This window comes from Perna viridis, chromosome 9 (genome assembly GCF_037379345.1).
Source record: "Perna viridis isolate PV_CMFRI_1.1 ecotype Kerala chromosome 9, ASM3737934v1, whole genome shotgun sequence".
NCBI lineage: Eukaryota > Metazoa > Mollusca > Bivalvia > Mytilida > Mytilidae > Perna > Perna viridis.
In genome coordinates, this window is record NC_142453.1 from 16,257,944 (window position 1) to 16,280,585 (window position 22,642).

Sequence of the window (22,642 nt, forward strand, 5' to 3'; positions counted from 1 at the left end):
GGTATTTCTAGAAAATCAAACTCATAATATCGAGATGAAACCCTTGTTTAATACTTGACCCTCATAGACAGACATAATTATTTTGTAGTATTTGAGGAAGACTGTCATTTTTTTTCTTAAACAAGATCATTGACTACACTCCTTGAGACGTTTAGGTTTCCCGCACGCACGATACCTAAATGCACGCTAAACGCTCACCAGACGTACGATAAATGAACGTTCGTAGCATGTGTGTTTAAGCAAACGATAATCAAACCCTCACAGAGTGCGTTTAAACGGACGATAGACGAAGGATGAAAAATACTAATATTAACACAAATTGACAAAAGTAAAAATAGAAAATGGAATTTATGAAAATATATAAATTAATAATAGCAAAAAATATATAAAATAACAGTTGAATCAATGAAATGATTAAAGTACAAAAATAAACGAACGCTTGTACCGTGTGTTTAAACGAACGCTTGTATCGTGCGTTTAAACGAACGATTTAATTTTATTTGAACTGTAGTATGATTTTTATCGTTTATTTGCTTTTTTCTTTGTCTCGGTGTTGTTATAATGTTTTTTTTATATTAGTATGATTATCAGTAGACGTCATTGATTTTAAGAATTTTTTGCATTAGTGGATTTTATTAATTTTTGCAAAGAGATTAAAATTAAAGAAAAATAATGGTACGCTATAATTATAGGATTTTATTAATGAAGGTGACATAATTTTAGTTTTTTTCTTTATGCTAACTTTTGATTGTCGTTTTATGTTCTCCCGTTTGAATTGTAGGGTCTATATGATACATGTAACAACTAACAAGCAGTCAAATGCGTTTTGTAAACTACAAATGCAAGCTCCGAAATAGCGCCTTGTGTTAAAAATTCACTCTAGACGCTGCATGCAGCCAGCCCGGTCAGAAAATGCAAGAATCTTGCAAAGTTGTGAAAAAGTGACGTTATCCAATTGTCATAAGACGTTGTATTTGAAAAGTATCCGAGAAGTTCGAAAGGTCTGTCTGCAGCCATTAGTAACAGCCGGAACGAACGTCTGCCTCGGACTGAAACCTGTTACGAATGATTAAAAGTGCATTTCGGACTGAGAAGACGTCATTCCTTCTGTTTATATTGAAAAGACATGTCGATAAAAGAAACCTAACATGAAGTTGAATTAAAAAAGTACCCTAAAAGCTTAGGTGTAATGAGATAAAGGTCGGCTATGTGTCGGTCACCGATTACTACATTTCATTATAAAAAAAAGCGATAAAGCAAACAGAATATATGAAACATATAAACCAGTATTTAAGTGCATGTATTTGTAAGAATCAGGGAAAGTGGAAAAAAAAACAGAAACTTTCATGTCAAAACCCCACCAATTTGACAATAAAATTTCCTACAAGGAATCTTTCTCTGTTTGAAAGGACCATAATTTTATCTCTGCATCATTGGATTTGCTCGTAAGATATTCAATGTAATGTTAGAAAAATGAGGTTTTTGACAGTTATCTGACCTTTAAGTGTTCATTTAAAGTGCATTGCATTAAAATTATAAATCAAAGCACCAACATGATATGGAAAGTCTTGTTGTTTCTTTTCCTTTTTTTCTGATGGTGCAAATAGACAATTTTCACTATCAAAATGATGTTTGTTTTCATACCATGTTTCACACACTGCCTGGCTATTACAAAGACTTACACTCAAAGATAAAAAGGTATACGAACAAATGGTGCAATAAAAAAACAAGTTTTTTATAATTAGCTCAAACGGTTGAAAATTAATGCTGTACAAAGAGTATTCAAGAGAACATAGAAACCAAAAGAATGTCACCCATGGACCAAAATCACACACACAACAAAGAATATAGATAGACAAATAACACATACAAAGTCACCAAAACTCGGACACTACTATGAACTGGGGCATGGACCAGATGCAACCGTACGTTGAGCGTCCTTCGATTAAAGAACGCAATAATTAAGCTATAAACTTATTTTTTCTTGTTTGCGATTTTGTTTACAAATGTTTGTTCTGTACACGAACACATTTAATCAATTAATTTGTAAAAAAGATGTATGTCTGTTAATATGAAAATCTCATTTCATGGTTAACCAGATGATGTCATTTTGATTTTTAACTTGAAAAATCAATACTTAGAATAGAAAACTTTGGTATAGATATAAACATAAATTTATTGTGTTATTATTTACGGTGTTGTGTTTTCACGTTAAGCGGTAATGTTACAAGTCAAGAAGTTTTGATATCTTTGATGCGTTTTTGTTCATCAGTTTGGTCGCACCTCTGCACAACTGTGAAAAGAAAAAAAAATATAATATAACAAAAATAAGATGGTTGATTTATAACATAAAACCAAATTTTTTTTATTTTTTAAACATTACAAACCACAGTACATTAAAAGGTATATCGGCATTTGTTTTTTTTTTTCGCAGTATATACCAATATACCTGTTTTTCAATCGTTAATGCTTTTTATAACAATTGGTGTTAATTTAGCAAAATACAATCAGTAGACATACCAAATCAATAAGTAAAAAATATTGAAAAAAAAAAACAAACAAACAAACAAAAAAAAAGAAAAATAAACAAAAAAAAAAGGCATTAATAATCGTCGACAATCAGATATTCAATGAGTTGAAAACAGGCATTAAATATCGTCGACAATCAGATATTCAATGAGTTGAAAGCAGGCATTAACAATCGTCGACAATCAGATATTCAATGAGTTCTGTCTAAACGGAACACTAAATAAAACCGAAAAACTGTCTAAATTGACACTTTTGAAGGTTCGTTGTATAAGTTTAAATGTAGTTAGAATATGGGTAAACCAGACACTTGTCTAAAGTGAACAAATTCCACATTAAAAAAATGTTTGGTTTTGACTTATTTCGCTATGTGGTCAATTTGTTAAAATATACAAAGTGCTCTTGTCGATTCTTTTGGCCAGCTTTCAAGGATAGTAAGCAGAATATATATAACATTGAAAATATAGAAATTTCGAAGTTTCAGGGAAATAGGGGGTGGGACTAGGGATGGGTGCGGTTGTGCTCAGACAACACCGGAAACACCTCATAGACATTAAACGAAAAACTAATATACAGAACCAACAACACGACCTAATATTATATTAGTACAATTTTAGGTATCTAGAATGCATGATGGGATCTATTGATACACACCTTTCCTCTCAATTGTTTCTTAAGGAATCTTTCGACGGTCTTTCTAAACACATTATTCAACCAACTCAGAATTTTACCAGCAATGTTCTGGCCCTTTATATTAACTTTTATGTTGTTTATCCAAGCTTTGCAACTTTGAACTTTAAGTGGACTTTTTCCTAGATTAATATGATAGTAATATTGATATAGATATCTGATTCTTCTTGTTGATTTACTAAATAGTCAAATCAAATTATATGTTATTCATCCGAATACAGGAAGGGTACAAATTTTATACATAATATAATTGAGTAGTAACTAAAGCTGTTTTGAATACCTGATTACGTCTAAAATGTTTGACCTCTCATTCTATAGCACACCGTTGTATCGCAGGTTTAACCTTTATAATACCAAAATCGCTGTCCTGCTTGATATTCGCTGTTATTTTCAAGTATTTATATCAAACAAAAATTTATAAGCAGAAGAAAATTTCATTTAGTTCGTATCACTAGTTGTTAACCAGGTATTTGCAAAACATATTTATTTAATAAAAACCGTATATACTGTAATGTTATTAAAAATATGCGAAATTGTTTACTACATGACAAAATGGTTATTACATGCCGTATTATCCTAGAAAAATATAAACCCTCGGAACAGATGCCTTCGTGCTAATTTTGATATCTCTGGACGATGCTACATTAGATACATATTTTAATACGTTTTTTCTCTTTATTTTAGTATGCAAAGAGACTCGTTTGTAGTTAATAGTCCAAGTCATATATTGGGTAAAACATATGCTAGATGCTCAAAACTTTTCTCCGCCAGTAGTTCTAAAAAACAAAACACGATTTCTTTAGTTTTTGTCTAATGAGTGATAAAACTAAGTATATTTGTCTATCAATTACTTAAATACTAAAATAGTACAAACATTTTGTGCCATTTGATCCACTTTCGGTTAAAATTTTTTTTCGACAACTTCACAAGATTAATCTAATTTTAGATGGGATTAACAGTCATATCGTGATCAAATTTCACCAGCCCCCATATAAATGTAATATATTTATGAGTCATAGTATTTAATTGATATATCGACGTGTCACCAATTCACAAACACAAAGACAACTGATGTACCTTCACAAATATCTTGTGCAACCCAAACCATATTATAAAATATATCATAAAAATTAAAGGAGTAATACAAAAAGGGTCCTTCAGAAGAAAAGAAGATATTCTCTTCGTCTTTCTGTATTTTTCTCTGTCATAAAAAGAGCATACGTTATGATCACATATCTTCATTATTAGACTCTTAATTAATATCCTTATCAAATGTTTGGCCAGCCTCGTAAAAGGTTTTGTTTGTTTCTAACCTGAATCAAAGGGAAAAATGCTTTTGGTAATTTGATAATTAAAGAACTCGGAACTTCAATCGTAAACATTCTCTTAGATTGCAACATAATTTTGTCACATAGTTTATGAGTATATTGCAAAACGAGTACATAAAGGGTTTGTATATTTTTTCCTAATTCAAGCGAAACCAGTTTATTATACAGCTTACTTGAAAAAGCACACATTAATTAATAACGAGGACATTTGTTTTTATTTGGGCCCCCATTACGTATAAGCAAAAAGTAATTTTTCAACGTGCATTTCATTTTAGCTGTATAATACTATATATTCAGCTTTTTTCATGCGACATGTCTTAATGTATAATTTCTTTTTAAATCGAAGTTTTGCTAGATAATTATGAAACATACTTTAAAAATGTCTTTTACTCTGTATGTTTATGTTAAAACAACATAATGCTGCTTGAGTCAACCCCCCAAAAAAAACAATGTCTGTGCAATTTCCTTTTCCATCTTAGTTATAGAAAGCCAAAAAAAAAAATGGGACGTTTAAGTATATATGTACAAGCAGTTATTATCTTACTTAGACTCAAATTCATTCCAACACCACTTGCTGCAGCCTTGATAGAACCTCTTGCTGTGATAGTGATAACCCCGCTAAAACGCAAAAGTGAATTAAAAATTTATAAAAAGCATAATTAAATTATTCACACATACATTGAATTGACTTTTAAATCATATAACTTATAGAAAAAAGATTGTTACGTAAAAAAATCAAATAACTACAAAATACAAACGAAAACATACCAAAAATAACAAAAAACAAAACAAAAACAAACAAAAAACAAAAAACGAAAAAAAAACAAAAACAAAAACAAAACAAAACAAAACAAAACAAAAAAAAAGAGATGTATCTTAGTGGTAAACAAGGACTACTTACATTTTCTTTTCCGCACTCCAGCTGGCAGAGACTGTAATACCAAAGTTTGTTATGCGTACTTCTATTGTTGTTCCAGTTTCTGTTATCTTCACTCTCGGAAGTGTTAGTCTAAGAACCTTTATGCTACATCAATAGAAATTGCTACATGAGTAGGAGTATAAACAAAGAAAACAACCAACCAATTGTCAATAAATATATATATATATATATATAGATACGACACGCAATATTGACAAAGCAAGAATCAGCAATATATGAACACAAAAGTTTACTGGTATGAATCGTATGAATCTCAAAAGAATGTACAGCAAAAACATTGATTATTTTGTTTTGCCTTTTTTTTAAACATCGCTTTTCATTGAATTAACTATACATGTACAATTAACATACTTGGTAAATTTGGCATCTTTGTACTCCTGGTTAGGTATTGGAGGAATAAAGTGGATTAAGTCATTTCCAACTAGACCTCGAATTGCTTTCTCAGCTAAAATGAATAGATATTTTGATAATTACGTATAACAACAACAACAACAACAACAACAACAACAATAATAATAATAAAAATTATAATGATGATATATAATAAGATTTATAAGAAAAATAAAAACATATACATAATGAAATTGTAGATAATCAATTTTCGGTATCTACTATTACTAATAATAATCACAGTAAGAAGAATATTAATAATTAGAATCAGAAATAAACAAAGCCAAAAACAAATTATAAAATAAAAAAAATGCCTTTAAAAATAGAATTAAACATCAAATATTTTGATCTAATTTCAATTCATATAATAAAATAACTCACTGATGCGTTTTCGTCAAACATTTAATTGAATCGCTAGTATTTTGATACATAACAAAATCTTTTCCATTTGGATGAAAACAAAATATATTCAGGAATTTTACACGTGTACAGGAATAATTGAAATGACTGAACTTACTTAATATTCTATCTTTTGCATCATTTTTATGGTCTAAAAATAAAACTATCCATCTAGCTAAAAAAGTTGTTTTATTCTGAACTGATATTTCGCATAAAACCTTTTAATATATAAGTGTCAAGTGTTGTTTGAACGCATCTAAAAATAGACAGTTATATTATTGCGGTCTATGCAGAAATAACCTCATTCACGTAGTGCACAATGAATAACCTGTGTAGAAGGATATTGTTAAGTGCTCACAATGCGCATTGCAGTAATTTGTAAAAAGACAAAAAAAAAGTAGACTGAAAAACCATCATTTGTTCTGTGGGTTTTTTCTACACCAGAAATCACTTTTCCACTGGCAGTGTGTGAATTTTATGTGGACTGGTACTTAAACTTGTTACAAAATTCAATGAGTAAATCATAAAAAGTCACACTACATAACTTTGTGAGATGATGAACTATTTTTTATCTAATCAGAAAGCGTGTCACTTCTGAAATTAAATTATGTACAAATAAATTATTTACATAAATATACGAAGAGCACATCACATGAGAAAATTATGATCGGTAAAGAAGTATTATTTTATCATTCGAATGGTTCATTGTATAATAATTTCAATAGTAGGTTAAAAATAGAATGGTATTAATCATATCATACAATTATTCTTTGCAACGTCCATTAAAATAGAAGAAAAAAGCAAAAAATATATATAATTGATGCTCATATAAACAGGGACAGCGAGACATTGGCTGCAAAAAATACTGTTAAACAAATATTACTAAATTGAACATTATTATATCGTTATTATATCATAAATTTTACAGATTTTACGTAAGTCGGGATTCTTTCTGTAATCTGGCTCTTTCCTGTGCTGTCATAGATCCAGATATTTGTGTCCCATAATTGGCTCCTCCCACACGATTCCTTGCAGCCGATCTACTAGAAGAACAATGGAAAAACAAGCACGTATAAACTAATAACATGCCAGCATTCTTCTGTGAAATGGATATTCCTGCGGTTATCTGAGCAATGGTCAAAAATAAAAAGAGTTGAAAATGCCTGCCATCATCATATTTTTCAGAATATGACTGAATATGTTTCTCGACAATTTGATCTCAAAAACTACGCTAAAGAATAACTTGGAATCTTTGAAAATAATGGTTATTTCAAAGAATCCGTAATAAGAGAAGTAAACATATATTTTTAGAAAACCAAAACAAAATAAAACAAACATACAAACAAAAATAACTGAAAAAAAGGAAGAAATTTGACATACAAAACAAACCTTAAGACTTAAAACACATTGATCTTGTATCAAAAACTTGGCTAGATCAATGGTAAAAGTAAACTATTGACCAAACTTCACAACAAACGTGATGATTTTTCATTCAGAATTGTCAACTTTCCTTTCCTGTGGTAACATCCCTTCAGCACCTGCGTATGGAGTTTTCATATCACAACACATACATTATGCCAGAGTTTGCCGTTACTACGCACACTTTTTGCATCGCGATAGAGTTCTTACAGTTAGGCTTCTGGAACAGGGCTATGTTGCTACAAGGTTGAAGTCATCACTACATAAGTTTTATGGTCGCCATCATGAATTCATGGATCGTAATGATATATCCAATTGCACCATGAAAAAAACTGTTTTGTTCATCGTGTCATAGTTTTCCTTTCCATTTTCTTATATACGAGGCACATAGCTATCCTTAAGCAGATCTGGCAAAAATTGCTTATTATTTTCGATTTAGCTCATTTTTCTGTAACATGGAAACGATGTCCCATGGTGTCAGTACGTTCACCGAGATATACCTTTTATTTCTTTTGAAATCTGACAGTGATATTTTGTTCCTGCGTTGATTTTTATCGCACGATTTATAGCTTTTTGAAATCAAATTCAATTTCAAATTAAATATTTTCAAAAATTTATCGATAAATGAAACATTTTCTATGCTGATTTTTGTCTAAATCTAATTTTGTCGATTTCGGATATGAAATGATCTGCTGCGCTTGTTGCATAATACTCGGTAAGAAATGAATTATTTTGTGTAATGCCGGTAGTGATATTTAACTTTTTTTGTTGTTGTTTGAAGAAGTGTCAATATGTTGTTACTGTAGATTTTATTACATTTTCGGGCCTTTCAGAGCTTACATGATATGTATTTACACTTATTACTTAAGTATTTACTATTTGTATAGGGGTTATACGATGGTGCCTTTGTTGTGTTTCACCATATCTGTTTACTTTTCTTTCATAGAACATTAGTCGATGTTTTATTGATTAAGTAAAGTATAGTGAAGAGAAATGTATGGAAAATTTGGAGCGAAAATAGTAATACGTGTTCAAAAATTTGTACATGTTAAGTAAGAAATTATAAGCTGATTAATAGTAATATTTTAGTGAACCTAACTGTTTGCTGGTAATACAAGGATTGTGTAAAATAATATTTTTGACGACTTTTATGTTTTTGTCATTGGTACATATTGGATATATTGTATTCTAATATGACGTCTTCATATCATCAAACATTATATGTCGGTACAACCCCACCTTTAGCACCTGTGCACTGTCTCTTTTCTTTCGCTGTCGCTTCGAGACAAAACACTCATTTAAAAAATGTTTACGCGATGCTTTAACGGCTGAGAGGTTATCTAATTGAAGTCAGTTATATAAATACACACATTTAACATATACGATGACATTAATATACAAATTTAATCCAAATTCCATACGGACGAGGTTAAACGGAACAGCCGTTATCTTGGCTACGCCTAGGGAATTTTTTGTCACAAAAACTACCGTATTGGTCATATTAGAAGAGACATAATTCCTTCCAGGGATAGATTTGTACTCATTCTAACATGGGTTTGGCATTTATACTCTCATTTAACACCTCGCTGTCACTCAGTGTTAAATAATCGAACATAAATGCCGCACCCATGTTAGAATGAGTACAAATCTACCACCGCCATGAATTATTTCTTAATTATAGCGTTTTATATAGACAATCAATTTTCAAATTCTAATTCCAGTGTTTGTTTGCTTTGGAATCAGATTTTTAAATGGCCTTGGCAATACATAATTTTTACACTTCGTTTCTTCAAGTAAGTCTGAGATAATCCTTTTTAACGTACTGACTGTAATTGTACTGGAGTATGTCGGTTTCAAACGAAAATGCAAAATCTATCTGGAGCATTTAGACATCCAAAATTTCGTAAAAGGACTAAATGAACAACTTTGATATTTCAATACAGGGAATATTGGCCACATACGACAACAACTTAAACATTTCAACCATGGATTTATTGTATGGAGACAACTTCTGGTTTGAAGAAACATGTTGCCTTTATATCTTGATTGGAATACTACATGCAAACTTCCTTGTTTCATAAGAAATAATTGAAACATTCAAAGGTAATATAAGATGTCAATTATAGACACATTATTGACGTTCTAGCTTGTAATACATTTTTGTGTTGATGAAGTCATTGTTTTAACATAACGATATGCCAAAAGGCATTCTGGTGGGAAATCCCAAATTTTCCCTGAATTACAGACTAAACATAAGACGCATCACTTTTCGTGGGATAGTCAAAATAGTCAAAAGTAACTAATTCTTGGATTCATTAGGCGATTTTCTCTTGTAAGTTGCAATCCGAGGTAGGACAAAACTTCGATAACCATGAAAAAAAAACAAAACAAAACAAAACAAATACAAATACAAAAAATTGGTATCACATAAGTAATACATTTCCCAATTGGTAACTGTGCAATTTAGAAATTTTCTATGTATTTTGTATTGTCTGGACGTCTCGTTATTGATTTGTTTTCCACCTTAAGTATAAAATCGAAGTAATCTGATTGAAATGATTAGATATTAAGATATTATTATTAGAAATTAAGATAAAATGCATTAAACAAACGAAGTTCTATTTTCAATTTTTTTTTACACTCAGAAAAGATGCAATAAATAAACGAATTCATACAGCAAGTCTAATGGGTTTTTCCTTGTAATTAATTTGATTATTTAGTGTCAACATCATTCTATATTTACCTGCATAAGGGTAAAGATTAATTGTTGAAATGCGGATATCAAAACGTATGTTAGTGACAATCTCTATCAGAATCAGGGAGTGAGCGAAACATGATATGATCAAATATATTATTTCGAAAGTTGAATTGTTAGCAATATTACTATTTACATTTCAGAATTATGGAAAAACACAAAAAAAAAATCATATTATTTTGATAAATTGAGTAAAAATTTTATCGCAATGCACTGAAAATGAACATTTCAGAGCAATTAATACCGTAAAAATCCTCGCTTTTCTAACATTCTATAGGATAAATTTTCGAAATATTCCAGTGTTGCAGAAATCAAATAATGGTCTTCATAATTATAATCATTTGATGAAATTACACTGTCAGATCAATGGTGGCTTTTTTATTTGTTCCATTCCGCCAGATCCTTTCAGACACTTGCACGTAGACATAAAAGACGGAGGCATATCCGGATTGTTTCCGTGATGATATAATAGGGGATTTTCACATTGTTTTCGGATTCTGTAATTTGATTTAGTGAAAAATGTGGGTTTTTTTTATATAAAAATATGCATCCTACTGCAGACGTGATAAAATTCTTCACATGTATGTATCTTTATAGAAATTTATAATATCATGTTAAGAATTTTACTGTCGGCATATACCACGTTGTGGAATGAATATCTCGAAGTGGAATTCTTTAAAATAGATTTTTTACCACTTTGTTGGTAATTGTTGACAGTACTGTACTGTTTACTCAAAACCATCAAAATAAATGGACGTGCATAATTTTGAAATCTTGATATTTACGCATTATTATTAGAAACAGGCATCGACTAGTGTAAAGTTCGTTTTCATTTTAATAGTTAATTATAAATCTCTTCAAGTTTTATGTCAAACACTTTCTGATTTCTTCTTGCAAATTAGTGACAGCCACATCACAAGTCAGAGAATAAAACATTTGACAGCGCAAATTGACTATTGATACCAACATGGAATCAAGATTTGCAGTAGATCGTTGGCCAAAATAGTTGTTTCATAATGGTAAAGAACACTGTAAATGGACATTTCAAGGAAAAATAACGTCACTTATTTATGAGCGAATGAAAATCATTTCCAATAAAGAAGACTTTATATTAGCATACGATACTTGAACTGCATTATTAAACGTGTACACATGTCTCTTAAAAATCAAATTTATAAATACTCCCCAAAGCGTTATTGAAAATGTGACGGTAATAATAAACAGGAAAAATGTAAAATCAAATCACCGAAGGTGCTGAAACTCGGAAGTCACTTGGCGTGCAACCTGCAAGATAGGTTCCCGATGGTTAATTTTTAAGCAATGTGCTATCTAGTGCCGGTCATGACATGGACTAAGGTTTGAGAATGTTTTGGTGTTGAACCCATATTTCCCTTGCAACCTGCAGCAAAACAAAACAAAGATGTACACAAATATCGTGAAAATAAGATTACTGCCTTTGTTTCCGTTCTTGAGACCTTAAACTTGATATTGATTGTGACGCTTCCTTATGAAATGATTTTGATAATAATACCATTCACTGGGCATAGTTAAAATCCAACACCACCCAAAGAGAGATAACTCCAATTAGATTATATTGGCTTTTAACTATCTCCTATGAAATTATTATGCTGCCAAGCGTAAAAAAAATAGTAAATATAGTTTGGCGTCTCGATTTACCAGTTCGACAATATTTAACTGAAAATTAACACTTAAAATGTTTAAAATATCGTTTTGGATATCGGTGGAATATTTAAAGTTTAAAAGAGAATCACGCATTAATTTGAAGAAAGCATTTACGTCCGTGAAGTTATCTGCCGGAAGCCCTTCTGTCATTCTTATACTTACAATACTCGAAGCCACTCACGTGACTTCCGAGTAAAAATAATGTTGAAAGTCCCACTTTATAAACAAGTCTGTAGTTATGCTATGCTACTCATTTATCAATTCAAATACACCATCTTGTATTATATTATACATGAACATGTAACATGTAACGTAATGGATAAAAGAAAGTACTGAAAAAAAGAAAATCAAATTATTTCTATGAAGACTTTATTATTAAGACTTTCCGTAAGAAAATCATTACTATATGACGTCGTCGTTATAGTTATCCGCCTTTCACCGTTTTTGGATACAAAGTCACAATGCACCGCACGACATTTCTGCGACCGGTTTCGGTAATCGCAAAAAAGAACAAGGCTCGTCACCACTGATTCAACAACGAACGAATTACCCCACGGGAGAAGGTTTGTCAAACTATGAGTACATGCTGGACAATTGTCTAGACTTTTACTTAAGATAGTATTGATATGTTAAGTCAGATGGTTTACCCCAACTTATAAACAGAATTATTCATACAAGTACAAACATATTCACATTTTTAAGGTATCTATCTTTTCAATGCAGTTACAATGTACTCATATCGCTTTACAATGTTTACCGGGGCTTTCTTCCACGTTCGTGTCAACTATTGAAGTTCATAAACGATTCGGTTGTATAATATTTCTCAGTCCATTATTAACTAACTCGAGTCGATTTTTCTCATGATAATGCCACTCAAATTTTAATATTTCCTTAGCCTGATTCATCGCATGTATTTTGGTGTCTGCAAGAAAAACAAAATTTCTTCTCGCTCGCCTGCATCCGATTTATTTTTGTTTTAACTTTTTTATCTCCTTTGAGAGTCTTATATTTTAATACCTAAACAGGTATGGCTTTAATTAAAAAAAATGTCCTGGGTCAAGGAAAGAAATTTGAAAAAAAGAAACAGAATAGCTGTATTTTATTCAATGGTTTTTCAAATGAACTCGGAAATCAAGTTAAATACCGTGGCCGACTGTAAAAGTGTTTAAACAACCAATAAAGTCAATAAAGTAAAACACTGACATCGGGGGAAAGACAACGTTGCAGTGAAATACGGCCGTCAACACGTCGGATGTCATTTTAAGGTCAAATATTGAAGTTTGAGCGTGTTACCTGATAAAAGATGCCCCATAAGGTATACTCTACTATGCATCAATGGATTCATTTTTCTAGTTTAGATTTTTGATTCTCGGGAAATAAATTTTTAAAAAATATTTACTGAAAAATAAGTTTTACTTGATACATTTTACTATATGTCCTTGTTAAAATGACCCATAAAATCGACGTTTTTAATAATTCAAATATGTCTTAGATGATCCATAAGACATATTAAAAAGTTTATATTGCAAAATGTCAGCTTTTGAGATGTATGCATATGCATATACGTCTCACCTGAGGAAGGCTTTAGTATGACCAATGAGGAGACGAGGTTTTTTTCAACGAGTCATAGTTTTCCTTTCCTCGTTTGTCTACACTGGGTTTAACTTTTATGAGCAACTCGGCGGGTGTTTCTAGAAAAGCAGAGGGCGCTTACCTACCGGTGTACTTGGTCCATGTTCCCAGTTTTTAGTGGAGTCCGATCGCGAGTTACTCATTTGCTTTTGTTACTTTGTATGTGTGATTTTAGTTACTTTATGCTTTTTGATGTGTATGTCTGTTTTCCATGTCTGGTATTTGTCCCTGGATTACATTCTTTTGATTACCGCTATAACTTTGGTTCCTTTGATTACTCTTCCAAAGTTATAATATATATCTTTTTTGTTCCCACAAGGCCGACGATAAAAACGAAATATCAATGAAGTCCCCGCACTTACAAATAGAGTCGTCAATCAAAATGTAGCCCAACATCATGTTTATGAGATCAATACTTCCTTACATGTACAAACAGTAATGAGAACTGACAATAACTAGTCCATTGTTTAATATGTTGAAAAGTTATTGAAACATTTAGGTCATGTTTATTACTGCCTACTTTTTTCTAGAAGAGGAAAAAAACTGTTACAGACGACAACACTGTTTGAATTCTAAGCTTTTATAGAAATTCATATTTCCAATAAATAGATAGGTGGGTATTCGTTTTCAACATAAAATATGTATAGACATTGAATTCAATAATGTAAAGCTACTACATGTAGCTGTGCAAATGAATCCACATAAGATACTTAAAAATAAAGCGTCGGTAATCTTATTTCATGGTGTAACAACCACCAATAACGTATATGTGAACCATATTTTTAATATTTCATTTCAGCTTTATCAATTTCAGACCGTCAGGTCCAAGAACGTGGGGAAAATGCTTCCAATGAACCCCCAGTACATCGTGGCTATCGATATTGGTACTATATATATTCTGGATATACATTTGCATATGAAGATGAGCTAGATCTAGAAACGGGTAAAATTGAAATTGAATATCCTCGACCTTGGATTTCGGGAAAACAAAACAAAAAACACCGTCATGTGAAAAGGCGGAAAATTTTGTTGCATTTGGATACTAAACGAAAATAAATATTTTGACAATATGTCAAAGAAGAAAGACACGATGAACTCATTTTCTCGAGGAGATTTAAAATGGTTTTATATGAAAAAGTAATATACATATTTCCACATAGATGTTGATTAATGTCATTGACACAATTACATTTGTTTTTTTTTTAAATTTTGTCATAAGTTTGAAATACTCAATCAGTTTTAGAGAACTCATGGTCCAACTTATTACAAATGCTACGGTATATATATATATATATTCACCTCTTATGGCATGAATGTTGTCCCTTACAACCTGTATTAAGCTCTCAGACGTTTGAGAGCCGTAGCTGTCATATATCAGTGATTGACAATATTTTTTGTGGAAAATTGAAGTCTATGATTATTAAACTTAACGATGTTAACAACATGATAGATATACAGTTTAATCGGTTATATGCTATTTTATAGGTGCTAATAACAAGTTACATATGCTTGGACGATTCGTTATGATGCTAATCCGACCATGCCAAAGTCCTTAATTAGCTATTATTTCTTGTAAATTTATTCACATAACGAATGTAAAGTCTTTTTTTTTGTATTAAGCATAACATTTTATTGAAAGAAATAAACATAATCATAATGCCAAAATTACAGAGAGAAAAAATATTATCACATTCAGATATTTTCACAATAATGATATGTGAGTTGTAGAATTCCAAGCAGGTTTAATGTACAAAGATATACTTAGTCTGTAAAATTTATATTAATTATACTCGACGTCACATACAGCACATTTTCGAATTGAAGCTCTACTTTTTAAACTGTCGGGACTTACCACTAGAGTTGTATCTCTTTTATTTATTCTGAAGATAGTTCGTATATATGCATGACTTGTTAGTACCAACGAGTCGCTTATTGGCTTAAATCGTGCGTAACAAATCCTTACGGGAAAAATCCCAAACTAATATCCGCCACATTGATTTCTACGGGACGATTTGTTTACAAACGAAGTTCGTAAGTTCCCGTCGAAATCCGGTGACATTCGTCTGCTTGATAAACTTCTCGGTATTGTACTTTGTTCGCATAGAATAAATCCGAAATATCCGAAATATCCGAACTAACGCCGAAATGCTTTCTGGGTACTTCGATTTTTGGACAAACCATTTACATTAAAAAAAAACATCTCCTAGCAACCCGATCGCTGTAAACATGGCCGACTTTTGACAATGTAAATATTGAGACAGAGAATTAAAATCTCATCGGAATTTAACGATTGATTGTTTAGAGAGAAGCCGTTCGGCTAAACGAATGAGCAAGTCATTTAAGACATTTAAACGACGGTAGGTGTCAATAAAGTCGTAGAAAATGTTTTTATTCAAATTTTAACAGTATCTTATTTATGAGACGCCGAGTACAGGTCATGCACAATAAAAAATTTAAAAAAACACATGCCTAGAAAATACAAGGTAGTAGTCAGCCACCAACTTCCATATGTTACCTTTGTGTGCCGCTTTGTAGTTCAGTAAACAAATTCGCATTTTCGATGTTAAGTCAAATAGTTATCAAGGTAACTCTTGAATGGATTCTTATATATTCCGGATCGGTAGTGATGATTATACATATCAAGATAAATAGTCAAATTTGATAATTTGTTTCAAATTTTGCTTTTTGAGACATAATGTTTTGAATACTTACGTATACTGTAATTAACAGAAAATCACAACAAGACCTCAAGATCACTGATGAAACGGTGAAAAGACAACTGCCTATTCAACTTTTTTTTCGGGAAATGTATCTTGGCGTTGAAACAACATTTCTTCCAATTTATGGATATTCAAGGCATTCTTCTAGATGAAAAAGAAGTTCGCTTTGATGTCACAGTGCCTGTTATTTGGAGTGATGCGGCAAAACTCTTCATGAAACAGACGGCAAATAAGGTTAACATTCGTTCACATTTTGTTACACCACAAATCTTGATAACTCCTTTGAAATCTTACAATTCATCATTTTCACCATACTTTTAGAATTTTGTTTAATAAGATTGTTCTTATGTAACACTACATTTTTCTGTCTGCATAAACAGAAAAAAATAAAAGAACAAAATAGCGTGCCTGAAAATGGGAAAAGTTTGTGTTATATAAATGGAACAATATTTTGAATAATACCGCTCGCATGCACTTTCATTATTTAATAAACATTTATTTGCTTGTTGTATTTGAGTTTTTTTTAAGTCATTCCCATTTCAGAAAAAAAAATAAATAGCTTAATGAGGCATGGTGTATACCATTATAAAGTCATTTATCTGTTGAAGCTTAATTATAGAATGTGTAGATAAATCTTTTGTAAAGTATGAGTGGTTAGTTATTATTATATATTAATAAATATGTAATTATATATTGGCCCTGTTATAGGTTTGAGGACTGTCATATTGGTCGAGCCAACATGAAATTACATTTTATTGACAATTTTATTGACCAACTCAACTAGATGATTTATAGAACAGTTGTTTCTGTGTTTTACCACGAACATGTAGGTTTATTTGCATTAATCAGTCTTAAATATTATTTTTGTATAAAATGGAACATTTTTTTATGTTTCTACAGCTTTTAGTTTTGGTGATCAAAGTTTATGAAATCCATTTCTAACTCAAAATGGCGGTGTCAAACGACCGGAAGTTATGATGCCATATTGGCCCTGGTTTGATCCATATTGGCCCCGAATAGATGCCCGGTTTGAATTCATATCAGTTGGTCAGTTTTTGACATATTTTAACGTATTTTTGGCATTTGGTTAATAAAAAATATTGAATTAAATTTAGATAAAAAATATAAAAAAAATGTCAACAGTCATTGTTCAATTTTTGAACGATCACATGGAAATGAACGGTAGTTTAAAAAGGGACGTTGTTAATACATAAACATAGCAAATAGACCTCCGTGTCTTGAGACATCTTGAGATATCTTGAGACACATTAAAATTAAATGTCTTGAGACACGGCTAAAACGAGTCATTAAGAATTGCCTTGAGACATCTTAAGACATGATTAGATGTCTTCAAATCATGTTTAACGACATCTTAAGACATGTATTTCATGTCGTGGTAATTAATCCGTGTATACAATATACGAAATGGATTTGGAAAAAGCTTAAACTCAAAATTTCCAGTTTTTAATGGGAACCTCATATTCAGTAAAAATATTTACTACTTAAGAAAGAAGTATGGAATTAAATATATTCCAGACACGAGTTTGTCACTGAAAAAAACAGGAATTTGACATTGAGGTCAAATTTCAATGTCATAGGCTACTATCGATGGTATGTGACACATATGCCAAATATCAAAAGCCCAAATCTAAAGACAAAAAGTTGCAGCCCGTATATGGGTTTGTCACTAAAAAAAACAGGAATTTGACCTTCAGTTCAAAGGTCATAGGCCGCTATTCATTTTACGCAACACATCATCTTCAGATGATCTATCAAATTGCAAAATGAGAAAAAGCCTATATTGAAGTTACAGCTTGGACACGAGTTTGTAATGAATGCACAGGCTGACGGACGGACAAAGTGATCACTATAATGCAACTGCTCCTTTTTTGTGGCGGGGCCCTAATAAGAAGGTCAAGGATTTAAAATTTGATGGCTTAACACCACAATTCAAAATAGGTTTAAATCCGCACAACCTCATTTTATAATTCTGAATTTCTAATAAAATCAAACATATGCATCATATATATGACATAAATTTTAATTTCAAAATATATCATTTGATGGAATTTATTTCTATGCACCCCATCATTAAAATGTTTTTGTTGGTCACTATTTCACCATTGGATCAAGTCGCAATACGCATTCAAAAAAAAAAAAAGGTTTAAGAACTGTTTAATTATTTATTATCCGAATAAATATATTAAACATGTAAAAACATTTTAATAGCATGTAAGGCACCAATGAAGAATAAAGATAGAAAACAAAGTGAAATATTTTATTTTAATTTAGCAAGATGCAAGAAAAAAAGGAAAATTGACTAAAATCAGTTGAAATTGCATAGTTCAATTTATCTGTAATTGTACAAATGTACACTAAAAAGGCTTTTTATTTAGTTTTTTGTGTTTTAAAAGCACGATACAGGTATTTGTTTATTGTTTATTTGACAAACATTTTGCATGTCTTTGCAGACCGCCTAGTTTATGTCTAGGTATTAGCATGTAACACAAAACATCCCCTGAAATAGACGACTTTTAACATTTGCCATTTACGTCGAGACTTAAAGAAACTGGTTTATGGTTTGAAACCAGACAAAGAAAGGATATCAGATTTAAAGACTATAAGAACAGTATTCTTTGTAATAATTGTGTGGAAATTTCAAAACATGAAAATATCTAAAATGCTTATAATATGTATGTAATATTAAAATATTCCTTGTTATATTTGAATCAAATTTCTGTTCCACTGGCTCTCATTGCAATGTCTCTGATCTTAGGCCTGTCAATCTCAGTTGAATTTCATATAAATGAGCCCCGTGCAGGTCCGGGTGTCAACAGAATAGGCCTGCAGCAGCGCTAAGCTTGTCGTAAAAGGCGACTAAATAGTGCTCAGAATCTTAGCCGGGGGCTGGGGCGCTCTGCCCACAGAGCAACTGGGTTGTGTGCCCCAGGTGGTAGAATGGGGTACCCGTGGTATGTTACATGCTGGGGTTGTCAGGCTATAATACGGAAAACCTGACCGCAAACCATAGTGGTGCACCGTGTTGGGAAATATGCCACGTTCCTTGCACGTAAAGAATCCTACTGTGGTATTTTTCCGGAGTAAGAACCATAGAGCTCCGCCACAGGAGGCTAAATTGCCCGACCGTACCCATCTCTCCCTATTTCCAGTGGCAATCAAAATTTGTCGACCCCATTATCCTTGTGTTCCATCCCATTTTTCATTTGATCATCATTTCATGTTCATTTTATCATCCACTTCATGTTCATCGCCTGCATATAGCTGAAATATTGCTGTTCGGGCGTTAAACCCCAACAAACAAACAAATCATATAAATGAAGAACTTTCCAGAAAAAAAGTTAATGCAAAAAAAATTAATTTGATATATTTACTGTAATTTGATTGGTTCAAATAGTTTTTTTCTATTTCTCGATGGATGAAAAACAATAGAGACACGCCCCTTTTCCAAACTACTCTTTTCTAAATATTTTGAAAAAAAATAAAACTAAAATGTATGGGTACTTTATGTGCGTATGATTTATCCTTGTAAAGAATATTTTAATGCGATAAAAAATTTGAGGCGAGGTCGTCGTCAGCTATATATCATTTCAAAAATTGCCAACGATGAAGTGCCAAACTTTGGTTTGATAGATCAAGTAGCGTTCGGCTACCTAGAAGGGTTGTTCCGGGACGACCCACAGTAGAAGTAGTGAAGGTCAGGTTTTGCAAGTACAGACAGCACCAGCACGGTTGCAACCCCGAAAGCAAAACAGATTCAAGACTGTTTCTGACGAAGACCTTCAACATTTGGAAGACGGAAGGCCGTCGGAATCTACAAAACGCAACACAAAATGGGCGATGAATATTTTTCAAGGTATATTTTGTAACTATACACTTCACAAATCGTTTTTAAACTTGAAAATGTCATTTTTGCAAGAAATAAATATGTGTGATATATATGAAATGGAACAGACCTGGGATCGAACCTCGGACCTCTCATGATAAATGATCGCTCTACCATTGAGTTATCTGATTGTATTATTTCAAAGTACACTAAACAAAAATATTTTAATAGTTTCAGGGAATTTTGCGTATTTTCTTTAGTTTCATAGACGTTTTGTCATTTTTTTAACAGAATGGTGCAGAGAAACCATTGGTAAAGAGCTGGATTTGAACAGTGTTTCACAAGAGGACCTCAATACACATCTCAGGAAATTTTACATGGGTGCTACGCCAATATTTGTAGAAAAAACGTAAGCAGGAAATGTCCACAGCTCAGGCCCAAGAGTATCATAAAAACTCTTTCAAAAGCATAAGTGCCGGAAATAATCGACATCTCAAGAATATTGATAGAGATATCGACATCGTGCGTGACAAAACATTCAGAAAAGCAAATGAAACATTGAATGGAAAATTGAAATAAAATTTACACCAAGGATTGTCGCGACCGACAGAACATAAAGATGTAATTTCAACATCAGATATAGACAAAATAAACACTTACCTTTTCTCAGAGCAAATTCCAGTACATCTTCACGTTTGGTACAGCATCGCAATCCATTTCGTGTCCGGGGGTTGAAATTCCATCAACAGTTGAAATTTAGATTCATTTCTGTTCAAAAATGATGAAAATGAGAGAGAATTCGTCGTTCTGTCACACGAAACCCAGAAAAAAATTGGTAAGGAGGACTTGAAGGTGGCGAGGCTACATCCGACAAAAGAATGTATGCTAATTCCGACTGTGACAATTGCCCAGTGAGAGATTTGAAGTTGCTTATTAATAAGACAGATCAGACGGCAACTTCCTTTTTCAACCATTGCTCGAAGGATGCACTGAGTTCTCCTGATCAGGAACATATATTGTACACTATCAAATCAGTGAAACAATTGCCCACTGTCTCCGAGCTACTGTGATACAGGGAATGAGCGACGCAGGGTTCGAACTTCGACATATCATGTACATGAGTAGTCATGTAAACGAGAGCTTTGTCCGTAGTTATAACCGTAGCTTCTCGTCGAATCAGAAGAAAGCACTGAGAGACTCTTTCCGCGATTTTATCCGGGCTAAAACTGTGTTACAGATGTCAATCTTGCCTGTTGCATCATCGCAGAAAGTAGCCATCCAAGCCCAAGGGGCATGTGTCTCGAATGTGCCGCTATCCGTTTCTTCAAGCATCATGTCATCAGGATATTTATATCACATTTAACAACTGTGTGTTTCAAATTAACGCAGGCCAGTAAATCAACAGACATTCACTGAATTATCGATCGAGCATCTGTTCATTGTTGACACTTGCCAGCGCTTGACATTTATATTTCATTCGTTCAAATAATTAACTTGTTACTGTGGGCGTGGTCAGAATTACTTTGCCTTCTTGTTGTTGACAATGAAAAATGAAAAAAAAAATTGTCTATTGAAAAATAACATTAATTTTCGGTGTGCACATTTCGTTTATCGCGCTTTGCGCTATAAACAATGTGCACTCCGACAATTAATCTTATTTTTCAATAGACAAATTGTTTTTTCATTGTCAATCCTTAAATGTCTCTACGCTCAAAGTTAACACTGATGAGAAGATGCATGAACTTCTCTGTTTTCTCTGTATTTCACAATAGACACAAGGAGAGAAACATGGATCGTTATAGAGATGTACAAGGCAGGAATCATTCCTCTGAAATGTATGCTTAATTGATTTTATTCTAACTACGAAATAAAAGATAAATCACAAAGTCCCAAGTTTTAAATATCATTTCAGTTGCACACATACAACTGTATGTTATTCAGTTGATTGAGGATTTATCATCTAGTAGTATTCTTTGTCAAATGCTTTTTGTCCATTTATTTGGGGATTGATTATATTGTGAAAAAGCGGGACAAGTTGAATGTCTAGTGTAATACCATTTCAAGGCACATATATACATGTACCAGCCTAAGAAGGAGAAAACAAGCCTATTTCTAATTTCCAAGAATTAAAAAAAAGTTTAATGTACCTGGAATTAAATATTACTAACGATGTTTTATTAGTACCAAAATGTATTTATAATAACGCGCTAGTACGGTGTACCTGTAGACGTGTGTACGTGTATTGTTTTGTGAATAAAAATAGGCGTGGCTTATTCTACAAATTCTGAGTTTCATACGATCTGTCATTAAGAAGTA

General features: G+C 32.1%; 1 long non-coding RNA gene across 2 annotated transcripts; it reads right to left on the minus strand.

Annotated features, from left to right (window-relative positions):
- Positions 1–2,099: 2,099 nt before the first annotated feature.
- Positions 2,100–21,732, minus strand: LOC148606960 (uncharacterized). Of its 2 annotated transcripts, XR_015915385.1 has the most exons (6): positions 20,987–21,732; positions 5,836–7,316; positions 5,446–5,568; positions 5,089–5,162; positions 3,181–3,338; positions 2,100–2,293 (listed from the first exon to the last, which is right to left on the minus strand). It is a non-coding gene; the product is annotated as an uncharacterized LOC148606960 (long non-coding RNA). The 2 variants fall into 2 exon arrangements; XR_015915386.1 differs by lacking the exon at positions 20,987–21,732 and having other exon boundaries at positions 5,836–9,198.
- Positions 21,733–22,642: the final 910 nt, after the last annotated feature.